Here is an 11,095-nt window from a genome sequence, read left to right on the forward strand (position 1 = left end):
TAGTAAAACGTTTACTGTAGAATTCAAAATTTTAAATTTAAATATATGCTATATATATCAAATTTAGATCCTTGTGTAGGGTTAATACATATTAATTAATTAGATTAATTAATAATTTTTACTGTAAAATTATAATTTTGAAAAAATTTCAAAATTACTGTTTTACCCTTACACTGAAATTCACTTCAAATGGTATCAGAGCAGGTTCTAAATTATGATATACATTTGCATGTGTAGATTAAGTAGTAATCTAAAAATTTAAATTTAAAATTTAAAATTTAAATTTATTTGAAATTTTAAATTTGAAATTCAAAATTTAAAATTCAAAATTTGAAATTCAAAAATTTGAAATTTAAATTTAAAATTTAAATTTTGAAATTGATATGTTTAGATATACTTGATCCCAGTAGCAAGTAGTCTAATTGGGTTGGTTGCCATGGTCGTCCGGTCATAGGAGAAAAATAGGGTTTAAAGGCCCTCTCCTCCCATTAGATGGGTTCTCCTATGGCGGTAGGGGTGCCAATGCAATTATATCCCATGCAGATGAAGCAGCGAAAGGACTTAATTGTAAAGGTTCATGATGCATAGTCATTGATAGCATCAAAAATAACTTTACTCACTACGTAGGTAGGATGACTCAAGATCGTATCCTCAGGAACCTTGGGCTAAGTTGAGATTGCAAAATAAAAGAAAGAAGCATTATTTTTGATTTAGAGAATAAATTATCTTAAAATTGATGTAATTAAAAAATAAAGAGCTCGAGAGTTTTGAATTAATTTTGCACTAGCAGAGTTGTATCTCTTTTTTAATTAATTAATTAATTGATAAATCACTCTCTTGCATTTGCATAACCTAGACCTTCATCTAAAATTAATTAGATGTTGACCCCTAAGGATTTTAAGCTCATTAGGACAAGTGACCCTGAGAGTTGAACCAGGTTAGACTTGGTCAGCTAGCTGGTATCTAGGCAAGTGGTTTGCGGGACGACTGGGCCGAAGGAAGGTGATTTTTAATTGGTTCCGTTCGCTGACCTGACCAATTTAATTGGTGTCTAAGGAAAGCAACGGGGGGATTCCCACCAACCTTACACTTACCTGGCCAGTTGGTTGGTCAAGCTCCGACTTGGAGGGCTTGAAGGCTAACTACAGTTAGGATCTGTCTAGAACTAGGGTAACTTTAGGATAGAGAGTCCACTGCGTGCTAACTTAATTGTAATTAAAATCTAACCACAACTAATTCTTCTATTAGTTTTAGGACTTCTTAGGATCTCTTCTTTAGAACTCTTCTATCTCTTCTCTTCTCCTCTTAATAAAAAAAATAAAAATCCTTAACAGACTAGGATAGTCCTACATAGATCTTTTAGTTGCATGTTAGGTCGACGATCACTAAAACCCGACTTGCAACCATTAGATGAAGAATTAGAAAAGACTCTTAGGACTATCTGAGTTAGAAACATGACTGCACCTGGTGAGGCTAATCCTCCACGCTCATTGAGAGAATATTTCACTCCATCCTCGTATACTTACTCTCCATGCATTCAAGCACCTCCAATAGAAGCTACCCAATATGAGATTAAGTCTAGCATTATTCAAATATTTCCATCATTCTATGGACTTAGTAACGAGGACCCATACAAACACTTGGATGAATTTTTTGAAATTTATTCCACAGTAAAAATTCAAAACTTCTCCGATGATGCCCTTAGGTTGAAACTGTTCCCTTTCTCACTTAAGGACAAAGCCAAGCATTGGTTAAACTCCTTAGACTCTATAACCATTTCAACTTGGGATCATCTTAAGAGAGAATTTCTCAAGAAATACTTTCCAATTGGAAAAATAAATCAAATTAGAAAAGCTATCTCTAGTTTTTCCCAATTGGAGGGTAAACTTTTTTATGAGACATGGGAAAGGTTAAGGGACCTCATTCGTAAATGTCCACACTATGCTGTCCCTAAATGGCAACTTTGTCAGTATTTTTATGATGGTCTATCAGAGAAACACCGATAAATAATTGATGCATCATGTGGTGGGACATTCATGCTAAAGAGTGAGGATGAAGCCTGGCAGCTTTTTGAAACACTTAGTGAGAATTTTCTACATCATATGTCTGCCACTTCTAGAGAACAACCCATGCTTCAACAAAAAAGAAGTGGAATTTATCAGATTGGAAACGTCATGGATATCCATAGTAAGGTAGATGAACTATCCCAAAAATTAGACCGTCTTCTAAATACTGGACAATCCCTGATTCCACCTAACCCAATCCAAGAAATTTGTGCATTATGTGCAAGTCCGAACCATTTTGTTAGTGAATGCCCAGCCGCACCTCAATTTTCTGAGTTTGTGCACGAGCAGTTTCAGTAAGCTCAAGTCCAACAAGCTCGCAGACCAGGAAACGATCCATATTCGAACACTTATAACCCCGTTGGAGAAATCATCTAAATTTTTTCTGGAGACCACAACCAGTGGTTGGCCCTGCCGCACCTCGACCTCAATATCAGGACCCAACATATAGGCATGGACCATATCATCAATTTCAAAATGTTCCTCAACCGTCTACTACTGGTCACAGCTCAGCTTTTGAGGAAAAAGTTCTGAAAGCACTAGAACGATTAGAAGTCAACACTCAGACCCTTAACTCCCACACACAATCCATTGCTAAGCTAGAGACCCAAATAGGGCAACTAGCGACTGCATTCCGTAGGAGGGAAGGAGAAAAATTACCTAGCCAACCTGAGAGAAACCCAAGAGGACAATTTGTGATTGAGAGCTCTAATACCCCAGAAGCTTTTTCTAAACATGCCAAATCAATCATGACTCTGAGAAGTGGGAAGGTCATTGAACACACTGGTAAAACCAATGAGACCGACCCTAAACCTCTAACCGAAGCCAAATCACCCAAGAACAAGGAGGACCTTAAAATAGAGAATGAACCAACTGCATTGGAATCATCTTACTTGCCTAAAGCCCCATTTTCGGATGTCCTAAAAGCTCCTATTCTTGTAGATAAGAAGGGAGGAAAACTCGATGAGATGTTGGAATTATTTAAGCAAGTCCAAATTAATCTTCCCCTTCTAGATGCAATCAAACAGGTCCCTGCTTATGCCAAATTTTTGAAGGATTTGTGTACCCAAAAACGTAAATCTAGATCACAAATCCCAAAGAAAGTATGTCTCACTGAACAGGCTAGTTCTGTCTTCCAGCATGCCACTCCTCCAAAGCTTAAGGACCCAGGAGCCCCCATCATTTGTTGTGTTATAGGAGATTATCACATTGAAAAAGCTCTTCTGGACTTAGGGGCAAGTGTGAATCTTTTACCTAGTTCAGTGTATGAACTTTTTGGATTCGAAGAATTGAAACCCACATCAGTCACACTGTAGTTAGCTGACAGATCAATTAAGGAACCACGTGGAATGCTTGAGGATGTCTTGGTCAAGGTAAATGAGTTTTACTTTCCAGTTGATTTTCTGGTTCTCGACATGGAACTAAGTGACAACCCAAGATAAATTCTCATTATCTTAGGACGACCCTTTCTAGCTACAGCAAATGCATGCATTAATTGTAGGACAAGAGTTATGGACGTATCATTTGGGAATAAGAAACTGAGACTGAATGTGTTTGGTACTTCCCAAGGACCATCAATGGATAGTTGCTTCGAAGTAGATACACTAGAAGATATTATAGAAGATGCAACACCCATAATTCTAGCACTAGACCTCTTAGATACTTGCTTGGCTCACTTTGTAGTGTATGACTTTGAGAGATATATGAAAGAAGTGAACACCTTGTTGGATATACCACACGATAAAACCACTCCTCCATGGACAATCAAGTATGAGCCATTGCCCACCTTTTGTTGATTTTATTGCATATGACGTCTGGCTGAAGACGTTAAACTTAGCACTTTTTAGGAGACAACCCAAATTTTTTTTATTTTGTTTTAACTGATATTCATTTTTTTTAAGAATAAAGGACCGCTCTGTATGGAAGAGTCTGTCAATAAACTTGACGTCTGGCTGAAGACGTAAAACTTAGTGCTTGTTGGGAGGCAACCCAACGATTTCATATTTTTTTTTTACTTTACTGTAGCTACAGGAATTTAGAACAAGAGCCTATTAATCAATGAAGCTATCTTCAACTTCTGAAGCAAAATTATTTCAGGTGCACTCTCTCCTTTTTATTTTCTTTGCTTTCCTACTCCATTGAGGACAATGTAGATTAAGTTAGGGGGGAAGAAAATTAATCAAATCCTCGAGTATGGTCAGAAATAATTAGTTTTGTGTATCCAAATTTTATTTTGATTAAGAGTCAATTAGGCATCCTAATCAATGAATAATTAATGATCAAGAGAATTTTAGAGATACTAAGGAATAAATTATTAAGAAAACCCAATGAATGGTAGGGTTTGGACTAGACCAAATTTTAGGAGTGATTCTACAACCCTCTTCTTACTGATCTCAATAAAAAATCTACTTCATGAGAGATTGGGTGGAAAGATCGAGGTATGCAAAGAAATTCTCCTTAAAATATATTTTTTATTTAAAAAAAAAAAAAACATTGGTTTCCTACTGAGTAACCGGGCCCCTTCGCCTAAGTAAGTGTTGTGGTTCACGTAAAAAGCTGGGCAATGTTAAAAAAATAGTGGATAATAAGGGAACTAAATTGCAAGAAGATAATAAACCCCTCTCACATTAAGTTAGAGGATTTAAAGAGTAAAGTGGGGAGTTGGTGAAAGAAAAGCTCTTGAAATTTTTTTAGTTAATACTCAGCCACTAATTGGGTCAAATTGATAATCCAATGAAGTATCTCTTTAATGGTCTGATCAGATATCATCTACCTTTTGGGATGCCTAATCTAACTTTTTATTCAAGATCGAGTCGGTACACAATGCTGATATATCTATTTTACTCGAGGATGAGCAAAATTCAAGTTGGGGGGTGTGATAAACACTTAATTTAAGTCATTTAAAGTAAAAAATTATAGTTAATTTATTTTATTTATTAAGAATTTGATGATATTTTACAGGAAAGGTGATTGCCGATACAAAGAGTCCAATTCATAGATCAAAAAGATTCAAGTTTGAAGAAAATTAGACTTAAAATAAAATTAAAATAAAAGAAGGATACTACGGTATTATAGAAAATGAAGATACTATGCAAAGAATCCAAAAAAGATATAGGCGTCATTTTAAAGAAACAAAAGTTTTTTTTTGGTAATCAAAAAGAAAAGGCAGCGTGAGCGACAGCACCGGCACAGGCGAGCGTGGCATCGCGGGCGCAAGAGAGCGTGCGCGGGCGCGGGCGAGCGGCAGTGCGAGCGAGCGTGAGTGGCAGCGCGGGCGAGCGATAGCACGGGCGAGCGGGCACGGGCGCGGGCGAGGCAGCGGCCGTGCGGGGTTCGTGGGGACAGACGAACAGATGGACCTAAAAATAAAAGGAAAAAAATATATATTTGAAAATACTTCAAAGAAAGAATTTGTATTTTCTTTATCTGCTTGTTATCTTTCCATCTCATCCATCCATCTTTTAGTCCTTAGTATTTTCTTTAGTCCCACATCGAAAAATCATGTAAAACTCCTCCCTCCTAACACCTATAAAAAGGTTTTTATACTCCCATTGGAGGGAGAGCCCAGAAATTCTTCTAGAGCCTTGCATAAAAAAATAGAAAGGGACTACTTCATGAGCTGCTAGGCTAGCAGTCTCGGGAGTGGAGAAAGAAGAGCGGGTTTAAATAGACCTCGGGATCTGGCATTATAATGATTGCAGATCTTTCCAGGCCGACCCATGTTCGCCACGTGTCCCACTCGCCGCAGCAGGCGGCTAAAAGCTGCTGACAGCTGGCAGGGCCATTATTGTGCCATACCTAGAGCAACGCTCCAACGGGAGTTCCGAAAAGTCTCTTCGGATCGCCCCGATTTGAAAAGACTCCAGTATGCGCGCATTAAGTGCCTGGATATCTGAGGGCGATCGTGCACAGGATTCAAGGGAGCAACTTTAGCTGTAAAAATTTCTCTATACCTTCATTCGAAACTCGAACTCGGAAGTAGGGGGACTGGTGTTGGGTATAAAATACCCCCCAGCCGAAGTTCGTATCAGGAGTGACCCTCCCGGGACTCTACCGACGTCCGACCTTGGGCGACGTCTTTTCGAACCTCTCCGGCAGTCGAGCTTCCGCAATGTTCCCAAGTTCTGTCGACGGATAAACTCCCACAGCTTCTTCCATGAGAGTCGATCGGGTTCCCCGACGGACGAACTCCTGCCGCATCTCCTGGGCTTCTCCAGCGATAAGCTTCTTCGATCGTCTATTAGGCTGCTCCAAGTGCTCTCTGGATTCTACTATCGGCCGACCTCCTACAAGGGTCAACCGTTCCCCGAACTTCTTCTAGATCTTTTCCAACTGGATTCGGTCAACTCCAATCCGAATTTCTTCCAGAACTTCGTCAGTACGTCAGTGGCCGAACTTTTCTAACAGCAGATCTCCATGATGGAGGGACTCCATCCAAGTTTCTACGACGGTCGACCACCTTCTGGATTTCATCCGTGCTCCTACGGGAGCCGGACTTCTTCCCCGAACTCCTACTGCAGGTGGATTCCATCCGTGCTCCTACGGGAGCCAGACTTCTTCCCCGAACTCCTACTGTAGGTGGATTTCGTCCGTGCTCCTACAGGAGCCGGACTTCTTCTCCGAACTCCTACTGCAGGTAGACTTCGTCCGAGCTCCTACAAAAACCGGACTTCAGCCCTGAGCTCCCATTGCAGGCGATCTACTCCGAGCCCCCACCACAAGCAATCTACTCCGAGCTTCTACTGCAGGCGATCTACTCTGAGCCCCCGCCACAAGTGATCCACTCCGAGCTTCTACTGCAAGCGATCTACTCTGAGCTACCACTACAAGCGGTCTACTTCGAATTTCTACTACGAGCGGTCCACGTCGGATTTCTACTGTAAGCCTCCACCTAAGCTTCTATTATGAATGAATTCCTTCCGAACCTCTATTGCAGACAGGCTTCAGCCGAGCTTCCTCAACAAATGATCCCCATCCAGACTTCTATAGGAACCAGACTCCGATCGAACTTCTGTAGCGGACAGATTTGGATGAACTCCTACGACGCACGAGCAGCTGAACCCCTCCAGTGGGTGAACCTCTCCAGCACCATCCGACATCCGCTGTCGGTCGACCTTCTATCAAATTCTGCGTGAAATCAAACTTCATCCACAGAAAGCCCCTGATCGAGCTTCTACAACGGATGACCTTCGCCTGCGGTGCTAGCGCCCGAGGCACCCAACGTAGAAAGCTCGCCAGCAACATCCGAGCTCCTCTCAGATGGAGAGCTGTCCCTCTCCACCAAACACCCCAATCGAGCTTCGACCGACAGGCCTAGACTCCCTGGCAGGCTACAGTAATGGTCGCGACTCTGCTCCACTTTCTATGATGGATCCCACACGGCTCCATCATGCTCTGGCAAGTCACGACAACGAACATCACTCTGCTCTCCACAATAGGCTCCACGTGGCAGGCCACGGCGATGGCCACAACGCCACTCCACTACTCTCCATAACAAACTCCTCATGGCCTCGAACGGCCCACCACCAGGCGGTTACAGACGTCGCTGTCAATCTATTGCGCCCTCCGCCTATAAAAAGGGGACCCCCAGATATGTTATTCTCCAAGCACTAATCTCTATCTCAAAACTCTGCTAAAATTTTTGTTCGAGCACTCCATTCTTGTTGAGGCAGAGAACTGACTTGAGCGTCGGAGGGTCTTGCCGAAGCACCCACAACTCCGGTTTAGACTTTCTTGCAGGTCCCGGCGGCGACCGCGACTCCCTCGACTCCAGCTTCTCCGACGTCGGTGGATTTTTGCACCAACAAACTTGATTCAATCAAGCCCGAACCAAATCTAATTAAATCATATTCAATTAGACTTAATCTCAGCCCATTGGCTTAATAAAATTAAGCCAATTAGCAATTGAATTGCTAATCGATCCTCCTGCAACACTTGCACTAGGTTAAATGTCAATCATATTGATCGTTTAACCCTAAAATGATTCTTAATCATTGATCAACCATCCGATGGCTTGTGAACTCTAATGTGTGTGACCTCATAGGTCCAAACCTAAGTCGGTAGCATAAAAATAAATTCTTATACCAATTGAAGTAACCATCTAGCAATGGTACCTGATGGCCGGATAGGTCAAATGTGTAGAACAACATCCATAGAACCCATGCGGATATAGTTTCCACATAATTCATCCCCTTGACCAAAATGCTCATAGGACACCTCAGAGTTCAACTGTTAACTCTGATCAGGTTGTCCACATTATTTTTTAAAATATCAAATCATCTGCTGGATTATCCTGACTAAGGTTTTGCTAAATTGAAATACTGCGACTCATTCTTCTCCAACTCTTGGAGTGGTCAATCCCAACTTGATCACACTTCGACTTTGCAAGTACTTGACTGTGCCTAGAAGCCTTCTGTCACTGAATTAAAAATTTAGTTACTCCAGTATCAAAGCATAGTGAGTTGCTTGCAAGTCATTGAGGCGATCTCAGGTCTAAGGGACACTTATACCTATATCTCATTAGAGATATTCTCGACAGCAGAATGCTCTGGAGTTGGTCGCGTTCAATGATGATGTCGCTTACATCTCACCTATATGCCATATCAGTGTCTCCACACTCTTTGGTTAGGAGAACAACCAACCCATATGGCCTACAGTGATCGACGCTCGATAGAAGCTATCGTCCTTATTAACAACCTATCATTTGATCGTGAACAGTTTTAAGGACTAGTCGATAAATCTTCTCTTTATCGAACCTAAATAGTCTTAAGGACTTCATCACAACAATGGAGTTCATTAGAAGATGAAAACTTGTGATGAAAATATCAAAAATATATTTTATTTATTAACAAATCAATTACAATACAAAGTTGCTCATGTTGGAGCACGATCTCGACTCCTCCCACAGACCTTGGGTGCAGCAAAACCAGCAACGAACAAATCTGGAGACTTCTGGACTCGATCAAAGGCCCTTGATGAAATCAGCCTGGTTGCTGTCTTCTTCGTCAACCTTTCATTTCAGATGAAGAATGCCTCTGAAATCACCTCTAAAAAATTCAAGATCTGGTACCCAACCAGATCAGGCCTTGCAGATCTGTCCTGCTATAGCCTTTCTTATAGATTTGTTGATGGAGATCTCACCCACGCCTCAAACGACATCAGATCAACTCCAGATCTGAGAGGAACTTGTATCAACCTCTTCTCAAAAAATTTCAGGTCCTGGACCTGATGCTTGGGTGGCTACAAGAGAGGAGGGGAGCAATCTGGTTGGTGGCTGCAAAGGGGAAGGGGCTAGCACCTCCTTGCTTTTCATTCCTTTTTAGGACCTGACGGCAAGAAATCCTAGGGTTTCTTGCTTCTGGGGTGTGGAGAATTGCTGGAGAGAGAGGGAGAAGACAGAGAGAGACTTAGGAGAAAGAGTCATCTATTTCTTGGCTTAATCAAACCTATACAAGTACATGTATATATAAACACTGGGTCAAGTGACCCAAACCCAAAACTCCCTTGACCAACTCTATGGGAGATTAGGTTAACCCAAGCCCATGTACACCCATGACTCGACCTAATCTCACCTATCCTGGGCCCAGACATAGCCCATAAAGAGTTGGTCCCTTGAGGCCCACATAACTTAGACCTCAAGAACCCGAAAGGCCCACAACCTTTCAACCTAGGGCCCAACTAGCCCTAGAGCCTCCATGAAGCCCTCATGAATGATGGACCTTGGCCTTAGCCTTGGTCCCCTGGGCCTTGGGCACACCACCTGGATCATAACAATCTCCACCTTGGTGTCCCAAGGCCTCAACCAGCTCCACTCTGTCCTTGCAACTGTAGACCATTTGCAGCCAATGGGCCTCTTCCCCTGTGGCAACTGCACCAATCGCCATGTCTGGTTCTGATGGAGAGACTGCATCTCCTCGGACATCGACTAAACCCATCGCTCTCTATCCTGGCTCTCAATAGCCTCCTGATATGTATATGGGTCTCTATTCGCTGTCACCAGGGCATATGACAGCATCTCCTCGAAGCCATATCAGTCCGATTGCTTGATGGTCCTCTTGGGCTTGTGTAGGGCAACACCGATATCAGTTCTTGGTCCAGCTCACTCCTACTGGACCTCTCCACCTCGATCATCCATCCAAATCCTCTCCACCTGTGGAGACACCTTAGGTAGGTGCTCCACCTGAATGTCATGTCCTCCAGTAGTACCTGCAAGAGGCAAAATCAAAGAGGTAAGCTGTCCAGCAACGCCCTACTGGACCTCCTCCTTCTCCTGCTGCTCCTCCATGCCTGCTCGCCTCCATAGGATTGACTCCTCATCAAAAGTCACATCCTGACTAATGATGACCTTCTTTTCCAAGGGATCCCACAGCCTGTATCCCTTGACTCCTCGCGGATAGCCTAGAAACACCATCTTACGTGATCTGGCATCTAGCTTGCTCCGCTCACCAGCTTAAATGTGCACATAGGCCGTGCACCTAAATACCCGTAGATGGCCCAGCCCAACTATCCTCCCAGACCACACCTCCTCTGGAAGCCTGCCATCCAACCTGATGTGTGGTGATCAATTGACCAAGTAACCTGCTGCGTCAACTGTGTCAACCTAGAACTCTTTTGGAAGTCCTGCCTGCAGCCTCATGCATCGTGGCTTTTTCAGAAGTGTTCTGTTCATCCTCTCGACCACCCCATTCTGCTGTGGAGTCCCCTTAACTGAGAAGTATCTCCTGATCCCACACTCCTCACAGTAGTCCTGGAACTCTCTACTGGTGTACTCCCCGCCATTGTCGACCTCAGACACTTCACGCTCCTCTCCTGCTCCTTCTCCACCTCAGCTCTCCAGATCTTGAACTTGGTGAAGACCTCTGACTTCTCTCTCATGAAGTAAATCCAGAGTTTCCTTGAGAAATCATCAATCAGGGTCATGAAGTATCTAGGCCCATTCCTAGCTAAAACTGGGGCTGGTCCCCACATATCCGTGTGTACTAACTCCAGAGGGGCTACACTGCAGGCTGTACTGATGTTGAACTGAACTCTCC

The 11,095-nt window shown here is 42.8% G+C and overlaps 1 non-coding gene across 1 annotated transcript; it reads right to left on the reverse strand.

Annotated features, from left to right (window-relative positions):
- Nucleotides 1–1,842: 1,842 nt before the first annotated feature.
- LOC140852668 (small nucleolar RNA R71) lies at nt 1,843–1,948 on the reverse strand. The gene has a single exon (XR_012135570.1). It is a non-coding gene; the product is annotated as a small nucleolar RNA R71 (small nucleolar RNA).
- Nucleotides 1,949–11,095: the final 9,147 nt, after the last annotated feature.

This window comes from Elaeis guineensis, chromosome 11, assembly GCF_000442705.2.
Source record: "Elaeis guineensis isolate ETL-2024a chromosome 11, EG11, whole genome shotgun sequence".
NCBI lineage: Eukaryota > Viridiplantae > Streptophyta > Magnoliopsida > Arecales > Arecaceae > Elaeis > Elaeis guineensis.